General features: G+C 43.2%; 1 pseudogene; it reads right to left on the bottom strand.

Annotated features, from left to right (window-relative positions):
* Window positions 1-332: 332 nt before the first annotated feature.
* LOC139052608 (putative nuclease HARBI1) lies at window positions 333-2,716 on the bottom strand (annotated as a pseudogene).
* Window positions 2,717-9,049: the final 6,333 nt, after the last annotated feature.

The raw sequence follows: 9,049 nt of genomic DNA, 5'->3' as shown, positions 1-9,049 counted from the left end.
ATACAGACGCCACATGACACAAAGAAGAACCCTGAACCCATTACCTCAGTGTTTCTGAATAATAGGGGTGTGTGAACAGTGAATTTTCAGACTGAATCGAATGGAAATCGTGCAGAATCAAATAGGGGTGTGTGAATATTCGAAACCTTTTGAATATTTCAAAACATCAACTGCGCCCAATTAAACAAAATTGGAGCAAAAGCACGGTAAGTTTTTACCCCTGGGGCATAGTATAGACATAAAACATGAGAACTCGCGTAGTGGAACAGGCTACGTCACTATGGTAGCCATACATTACAGGCTATACAGTGACCATTCGCACACTCTAAAGAGTTCTGCACATACAAAGAAACTAATGGTCTGCTCCTGATGCTCTGTTTGTGCTTTTAATAAACACTTCCTAATGTGCTATGTAATGACAGAACCTTTCTGACTATACTAGGATGTGAGCATTGTTTTATATTAATGCTGCTAATGCCTCTTCATTATTCCAAAACCAGTCGATTTGATTCTGCATGATTTCCATTCGATTCAGTCTCAAAATTCACTGTTCACACACCCCTATTATTCAGAAACACTGAGGTGGATTTCAAACAACAATTTTAAGAGAAACTTCTCTGTATAAGAAGCTGCCGTGCACGCATGCCAGGTAGATTGTCCCCCACACCATTAACACTTGGCAGGTGCTCTTGGCAAGTATTTCTTCCTGTACGTCTGCATCGGCTGGTGGGAACATGGAGACCGAGTGGCTCGGGTTCTCTTCGTAGGAGGGCTTCGTAGGAGGGCCACGTTGTGCAGGGCAGCGCAAGCCGTTATTATGCGAGCTGCATTACGAGGCTTGTGCTGCACCTTCATGTCCAAACATGGAAAGCGCCTTTTCCACACTCCAAAGGCCCTTTCTATGGAGTTGCGGGTCTTGATATGTGCCTTGTTGTACCTGATAGAATGACAATACAATACAATTAGTTTTTGAATACACACTGTATATTATATTGTTCCAAAGCTTTTATTCTGTGTAGTTAGCACAGATCTACATTAAATGGTTACAAATACATTCCGTTTCCTGCAAACGATGTAGTACCTTCCTAGATTTGCATTCGTGCTGCCCAGTCATATTTCATTACCGGCAATTATATTGAACAGTACTGTAACAATCTCGCACTATATAGGCGACACCATCTGTGTGCTGCTCTTGGTGCAGCAACAAACAACAGAGGAACATGTTGCTTATGCATTACAGCTACTCGCTTTAATACACCTCAGGTGTATTGCATAGCTTTAGAAAAACAAAGTATGTTATTATGGAAAGAGGTGTTACCTATCATGTACACCCCTGAAAGGATTAGGCATTACTTGCCTGCCTTCTGGTGAGTTGACTGGACCTGGCTCAGCAAGGGGGGTCATCAAGAAAGGAGAGCAGGCATAGCCCATGTCCCCAAGCAGCAGACCAGGCATACGGTGCTGTTCGTACAGAACTCATACTCTAGAATTGTCGAATATGCGACTGTCATGGGCAGACCCCGGCCAGCTCGTTACAACGTTGAAGAATTGCAGCATTGGTCCGGCAACCGCCTGCAAAAAAAAACGAGAGTATGAGTGCAGGAACGGCATGTTGCGTTGCAACAGCTGTAAGTACATTTTACTTCCCAGAAAACGGAAGATAAAAATCTGAAAACAACTGAAGGCTATCTCGCAGAAATTTTCAACTAACTAAACATTTCATGCGGCCCAAAATTTGCCGCCCTGTTTTTGCCACGGCACATGTAAATACGGAATTTGTTGCAGAGCTTGTAGTGGTCACGATGGACAGAAGTGTGATAGCCCATTTCTTACGTTGTGAAATAAAACTATGTGCGCGCGCACATCATATCAGTTGCTTCGTGATCAGCAAGCGAAGCTCGTCCTTGCCGCAGCGCTACAGTTGAGACCACACATCCAACTAAATAAACGATTAAAAAAAGCGGCACTCGTACCGTCTCCATCAAATATAGTGTGTGAATGAATATGACGCGCGTAACAGAAAACAGCATGCGAGAATTGTAATATGGCTTTTACCGCTGCTTCTACGTTTCTGCGAAACTAATCGCTTACGTACGATCCCTACACATGGTGAGAAATGGCTTACCTGAACGTTAATAGAAAACACTCCTTTGCGGTTGCGGTAAACTTCTGCGTCATCGCCTCCGGGACTCTTTATGCGCACATGTGTGCCGTCGATGCAGCCCGTCACCCCGGGGAAGTGGGCGATCTCGTAGAAATCTCGCATCACACCTGACAGCTGTGAGGCATCCGGAAAGCGGACGACTGCTCGGAACAGGTGCCTTGCAAGAAGGCGCGTCACTCGTTTCACCGTGCGGCACACCGTGGGCTGGGACACACTGACCAAGTCGCCGCTCACAATTTGAAAGGTTCCGGCGCCGTAAAATCTCAGTGCCACAAGCAGCTGCTGCATGGGTGTCAGCGGCAACCCTCGGTTGTCGCCGCTCGCTTCAAGTGGCACAAAGGCGAGCAGCTCGCGAACTGTTTGCTTCGTGAAGCGATAGCGCGTGATAAACTCCTCGTCGTCGTACACCTCCATCGGGTTCAATATGTCGCGCATCCGTGGCCGTGGCACAGTTTGCATGTAAAATGCATCAGCGAAGACGACATCACATGCTCTACACGCAAATTCGTACGCGCTGATTCTTCTAGCAACGTCGCTCCTATAAGCCGCCATGGCTCCTCAAGCCCACTTTAAGGTAGCGCTGGCCCTGTCTTGAAGTTGTCGCGTACTTGATCAAGTGAAGTCCGCCGCGAGGAGGCGCTTCAAGTCAAGGGAGGTTTATGATGCGGGTTGGCGCCGACTTGAGGCGGCCGCAAGTCAAGTTCGAGTCAAGGCGCATTTCTGAATACGGGGGTTAGAGTGTCGTTTCATCGTCCTCAATTTAAGTAAAACCATTTTCGTAAGCCCCCAGGTTTCCTCCACGTAGGTGAGTATTGGTAAGACACAGCTGTTATGCACTTTTCTCTTGAGGGATAATGGCAACCTGCTGTTCATGATCTGAGAATGCTTGCAAAAAGCACCCCAGCCTTTTTCTTCTTATAGGTATCTCTCTTTTAAAAAGAAACATTGATACACTGCAATAGCTATGCGTCTACCTGTGTACAGAGCATTAATTGCGCCCGTGTGTGCGTGTTTCACGTGAATTTACGCCCGTCTTTGTATCTATTATGAACTAAATTGTGCATTTACTTAAGTTTTCACTGATATTGGCCTATGCGCGTGCACGTTGTCAGTACAGATTACCGCAATTAATTTTACGCTCTATTCATGATTTTTTTTCTATGGTGTACGTGTAGACACTGTGATAGGGTACCAAGAAGTGCACGTATTTATACTAGATATAGTAATTTTTGGATATGTAACAGTCATGCAAGCCCAAAAAGGCACCACAACGTCTCTTTTAGAGGTGTTCACCAACAGATTAGCACAGACATCGGCCAAAGCTTTACGCAAAACTTTCTCAAGCCATCTTCTGACGACTTTTTGAAGACGTCTTAGCAAGATGCAAGCACAAGACATTTTACCAAATCGTCTGCAAGCCGTCTTTCGCAGAAAGTCTTCCAGATGTGCGCAAAAAGACGTCTTGTAGATGTCCTAAATAGTTGTAGACATTTTAGTTCTTTTTGGCTGGCCCAAGTCATCCTTAGAACCTCTTGTGTTCGGGGAGGAGTGTGCATGACGAGTAATGCTATTTTTCGCATAATCATATTGTTGCTGCTGGGACGATGACATCTTAAGCACATTTTTTTCATACAATCAAGACAAATATTCTCACCGTTACTCTTGTGGCTGAATCATAAGTTTTCTTAATTACTTTGTCGCTTGTTGTTCTTACATATCAATATGATGTACTATCAAGTTAGTAGGGAAATAAATCTATTTGATGTTGAATTGATAAAGAATCCTAGCGAATTCTTTTTGTTGGTATGTGCCATATTTCACAGGCAACATACATTGTGGTCTTGGTTCTTGTAGTAAGAGTATATCCCAAAGCCCATTTTATATGCTTGCAGAGCAGTTGCGATTTGGAGAGCTCACAAAGCATCTCATACAGCAATGAGCCAGCCACCTTTGCAGATGGACAGTTCTGCAGTTTCCAATCATACTGTTTTTGTTGTCCTTGGATGAAATTTTGATTCTACACAGTGGTAATAAATTGGACTATACATAAATGCGATCAGGATGGCCATATGATTGAAATTACGACCAGCATTAGCTCTAGTACTGCTAAATCTCTGCGGTATTTGAAAAACTACGAAGTGCTCTCATTCGTATGCTATAGCGGCTGTATGCATTAAACCCACAACTGTGTTCTGGCCAATATAACCCAGGAATGCCCGCTGGAAACACTCTGCCATATCCAGTTCGACAGCATCTGCTTTGATCGATTTAATTGCTCATCACTAAATATAGATTATACTACGTGCAAATGCGCAAGAAAATTTTGTAGAGTGCACAACAGAAATCTTGTAGCTTGCTGTTGTCTTAACACCATATAAATGCCTTAGATGTATGGTCATTTGATATTCACCAATAAATACTTACAGATTCAGATGATGCCTTCAAGGACGTGACCCTAATGCTTACATGTAAATAAGTACTGATGCTAAACTTGTGTACTTAATTTTTTTTATATGAATGTGGATGCAGAAGGCAGCTTTTAAGACTACACCATACCAATGAAAGCTGGGCGTGCTCAGAGCGATTCTTAATGTGTGTGTAAACCCGCTTTAATAAATACATTTTCGTTTGACTCTTCTGAAATAGCAAAATTAAAGTGAGTGTTTTTCGCGTGTCTGCAAGTCACGACCACAACATAATAGCGATGGATGCCCTAGTTGAGGAATCAGGCTTCACTTTGATCGCCTGAGGTTATATGATGTGCACCCTACAGTATACAAGCGTTCTTATATTCGAAGCCCATCCGAATGCCAATGCCATGGCAAGGGTGGAACCCGTGACCTCTGTACCACAACGCTTCTCAGATATTTCTTTGCATTCACCAACAAATGAGTCTGCGTTAGCTTTTCTACTGCCTCTTTTCAGGGAACAGATCATCATCGTCACTTTCCTAGGGGCTCCTCCGATCACACATCAAATGTGCACCAAGACAAAAAGGAAAGACTAATGTGGTGGTGCAAAGAGGTCCTAACATGCTCCGTTTTCAATGACCTAATAATGGCATGGTTTACTCATGAACAACTGCAGCATGCAACATTTGTTAGTGATCCACCAATCTGTGATGTCACCAGATCATGGAGCCACGCTACGTTTGGCACATTTTTAAACGTTTGCATTATTTTGGGCAACTCCGGCAAGCAAAAGACGAGACTTGAAGAAAGGCACAACACGAAGTATTACTGAAAACTGAGGATTTAATAAAACGAACATCAAGCTGATATAGATCACACACACACGTGTGCACCTGACACGCAATGTAAAAACCAATAGAAAGACAGAGCGGCTTTAAAAGTGGTGCGATACAAAAACTAAGAAGGCGTTGACAGACTCTTAAGGCACAGAACACGGGGCTATCACATGGAAAGAAACAAAAGTTTTTTCTGAGAAACCGCAATGGACGCGAGCTAGCGCAATCACCATCCTCAAAGTGTCGCATGGCCACTGCCTCTTGAATTTTTTTATCTGGCAATTTTTATGACGATAATCTCAGTCTTTGAAAACATAGGAGAGCAGCCTAAGCAACTACGGCAATGAATAGCGAAGTTGGTGCCTCCAACAGCCCCAACGGAATGTTTATGCTCACGCAAGCGAATGTTATTGCACCTACTGATTTGTCCAGTGTACTGTTTGCCGCTCTTTAGTAGAATCTTATATAAAATGCGTTTCGCATGCAAGGCACATGTGAATTTGCACGCGTTTCAGAGGAGGCCGCTAATGTGCTCCCCTAGCCACCGTGCTGCACACCTTCGACAGTTTACAAGGCGCTCAAAGAGCCACAGCAATGCCGTATTTACCAAAAATATTTTTAACCTGATGGGAAACTTTACAGATGTAGGCAAGTAATGTGAAATTCTTCTTACTGGCCTGTTCATTAAAACTGATGGTTCTTTGTCCGTTTTCCGAATCTTGACAGGCAATGATTCGGCTACCAAAAGTAAAAAAAAAGCTTGAAAAACCCGCCATTCCCACCCGTCCTACTTGACGTTGAATACTAGCAAGCTGTTGGGGGTGACATGATTTTAAAAGCGCTGATTGAAAACATGATGAGTCTTTGCCCCGTTTATAAGCTTTGAAGGAGATGAATAGAAAGACAGCAATGCTTTTTTGGACCTAGGCTCGAAAGCCCAGCAAGCATAGTTAGCAGACAAAAAAAATCTTACTTGAAATCTATAGGTTGGATTAACCCTTTCTGCAGAAAATCTTGAAAGAATTTCAACTGGCTTGAGCAACTGCGAAAGACACCAAATATCGAGAGCCTCTTCTGCAAGGTCGTCGTCCGGTGAACGTTTTAGTATGATTAAAAGTTGTCTACGCATGTAAATATTCTCCAAAATGGAAGGATGAGGCAGCTTAAGCTTCAGCGCACGGTCAGAAGTATTAATTTACAAGCGAATTTTAATAAATGGTGCTGCTCCATGTTGACGTCTACGAGCATGTCATTGTAAATGTGAGCCAGAACCAGCAGCATTATGAGGTATTGTGCCGTACCATGCAAAATCCAATTATTGTTGGTAAAACCTCTCGCTGGTAAAACCTCCTGGTTAAGCATTGCGAGGGGTCTTTCGAGATATGCTGCGTTCTTCCCAAAATGTTGTTGGAGGCGGCCATCTACTTTGTCTACAAGACGAAAGTCTTGGGCCAGAAGTGCATCAAACATGCAAAAATAGCGGTTGATTGTGCTACTTAAGTTCCAGAGATGATTTCTAGTCTTGCTCTCAGGTTGCAGAACACAGCAATGCTGTAGCAAGCAGTGTAGTGAAAGCTGTTTCAGGGCTCTACCAAGGCATTGGCAGCACTGCATGCACAGACGATACACACGCACGAGGTTTTAGTAGGAATACCTACAGTAAATTGTATATATACAGATTTACTGTTTTTACCGCAGCCAGACAATAAAATCTATAAGGAAAGGTGAGCCTTTCAGTTGATTTGCTTATATAAAATAGTGCATGTGCGTGGAATGAGTTAGCGCTCCTTTATCAAGCCAAATATTTCCTGGCATGATTAAATAAAGCCCTGTGCATTTCGGTCTGTGGTTGCTCACTTCACTTTCAAAATCGCGATCAGATTATAGAAAACATAAATACACACAAGCAACCTCTCAGAAATTTATTTCAAACAAATGCAGCATCATTTTTACAGAACGATAATACCGTCAACTTACATTAATTGGGCAGCTGTAACGTGTCCTGCCTTTATATGTGCAAATGTTTGGACTCATAATGTGGCCCTACTTTGTAAATTGTCCTTTTAATTGGAACAAACATGATTTGAACAAGTGCTAAATTTAGCACCATGGCGCCCATTAATAGAAGAAAACTACACATTAAAATGCGAACTCCTTGATGAATAGAGAAGGGTGTACAGTCATCATAATCATCAACCTGGCTACGCCCACTGCAGGGCAAAGGACTCTACTATACTTCTCCAAATAACCCGGTCATTTGCTAATTGTGGCCATGCTTTACCTGAAAACTTCTAAATATCATCCGCCCACCTCCCTTTCTGTCACGCCTGCTTCCCTTCTCTTGGAATCCAGTCCGTAACCCTTAAAGACCATGGGTCATCTTCCCTCCTCATTACATGCCTGCCCATGCCCATTTCTTTTTCTTGATTTCCAATAAGATGTCATCACCTCGTGTTTCTTCCCTTCCCTAATCTGGGCTGTTCTTATCCCTTAAGTTACACCCATCTTTTTTCTTTCAATACCTCGTTGCTGCGTCATCAATTTAAGTAGAACCCTTTGTGTCAGCCTCCAGGTTTCTGCCCCGTAGGTGAATACTGGTAAGACACAGCTATTATGCACATTTATCTTAAGCGATAATGGCAACCTGCTGCTTACGATGTGAGAAGGGCTGCTAAACACAAAGCAGCCCGTTTTTATTCTTCTGATAATTTCAGTCTCATGATCCGGATCCGCCGTCGCTACCTGCCCTAAGTAAATGTGTTCCCTTGCCACTTCCAGTGCCTCGCTACCGATCGTAAACTGCTGTTCTCTTCTCGATACGGTTAAACACTGCTTTAGTTTTCTGCAGAATAATTTTTACACCTACCCTTCTGCTTTGCCTCTCCAGGTCAATGAGCATGCATTGCAATTGGTCCCATGGATTGCAATTAGAACCAAGGCAATATCATCAGCAAATCGCAAGTTACTAAAGTATTCTCCATTGACTCCTATCCCCAATTCTTCTCAATCTAGGTCTCTGAATACCTCCTGTAAACATGCTGTCGATAGCATTCGAAAGATTGTATCTCCCTGCCCGACGCCCTTCTTTATTGGAATTTTATTGCTTTTGTTATGGATGACTGCGGTGACTGTGGAGCCGCTATAGATATCTTTCCGTATTTTTGCATACGGCTCGTCCACACCCTGATTCCGCAATGCCTCCATTACTGCAGAGGTTTCGATGGAATGAAACGCTTTCTCGTAATCAATGAAAGCTATATATGTAGGGGTTGGTTATATTCCCCACATTTCTCTATCACCTGATTGATAGTGTGAATATGGTCTATTGTTGAGTAGCCTTTGCGGAATTCTGCCTGGTCCGTTGGTTGACAGAAGTCTAAGCTGTTCCTGATTCTATTTGCGATTACCTTATTAAATATTTTGTAGGCAACAGACAGTAAGCTGACTGGTCTGTAAATTTTCAAGTCTTTGGTGTCCCCATTCTTATGGATTAGGATTATGTTAGCGTTCTTCCAAGATGCCGGTACGCTTGAAGTTATGAGGCGTTGCGTATACAGGGTGGCCAGTTTTTCTAGAACAATCTGCCCACCATCCTTCAACAAATCTGTTGTTACCTGATCCTGCCCAGCTTCCTTCCC

This window comes from Dermacentor albipictus, unplaced genomic scaffold (genome assembly GCF_038994185.2).
Source record: "Dermacentor albipictus isolate Rhodes 1998 colony unplaced genomic scaffold, USDA_Dalb.pri_finalv2 scaffold_27, whole genome shotgun sequence".
NCBI lineage: Eukaryota > Metazoa > Arthropoda > Arachnida > Ixodida > Ixodidae > Dermacentor > Dermacentor albipictus.
Note: the sequence above shows the minus strand (reverse complement) of the source record. Positions and strands in the feature narration are given on the sequence as shown.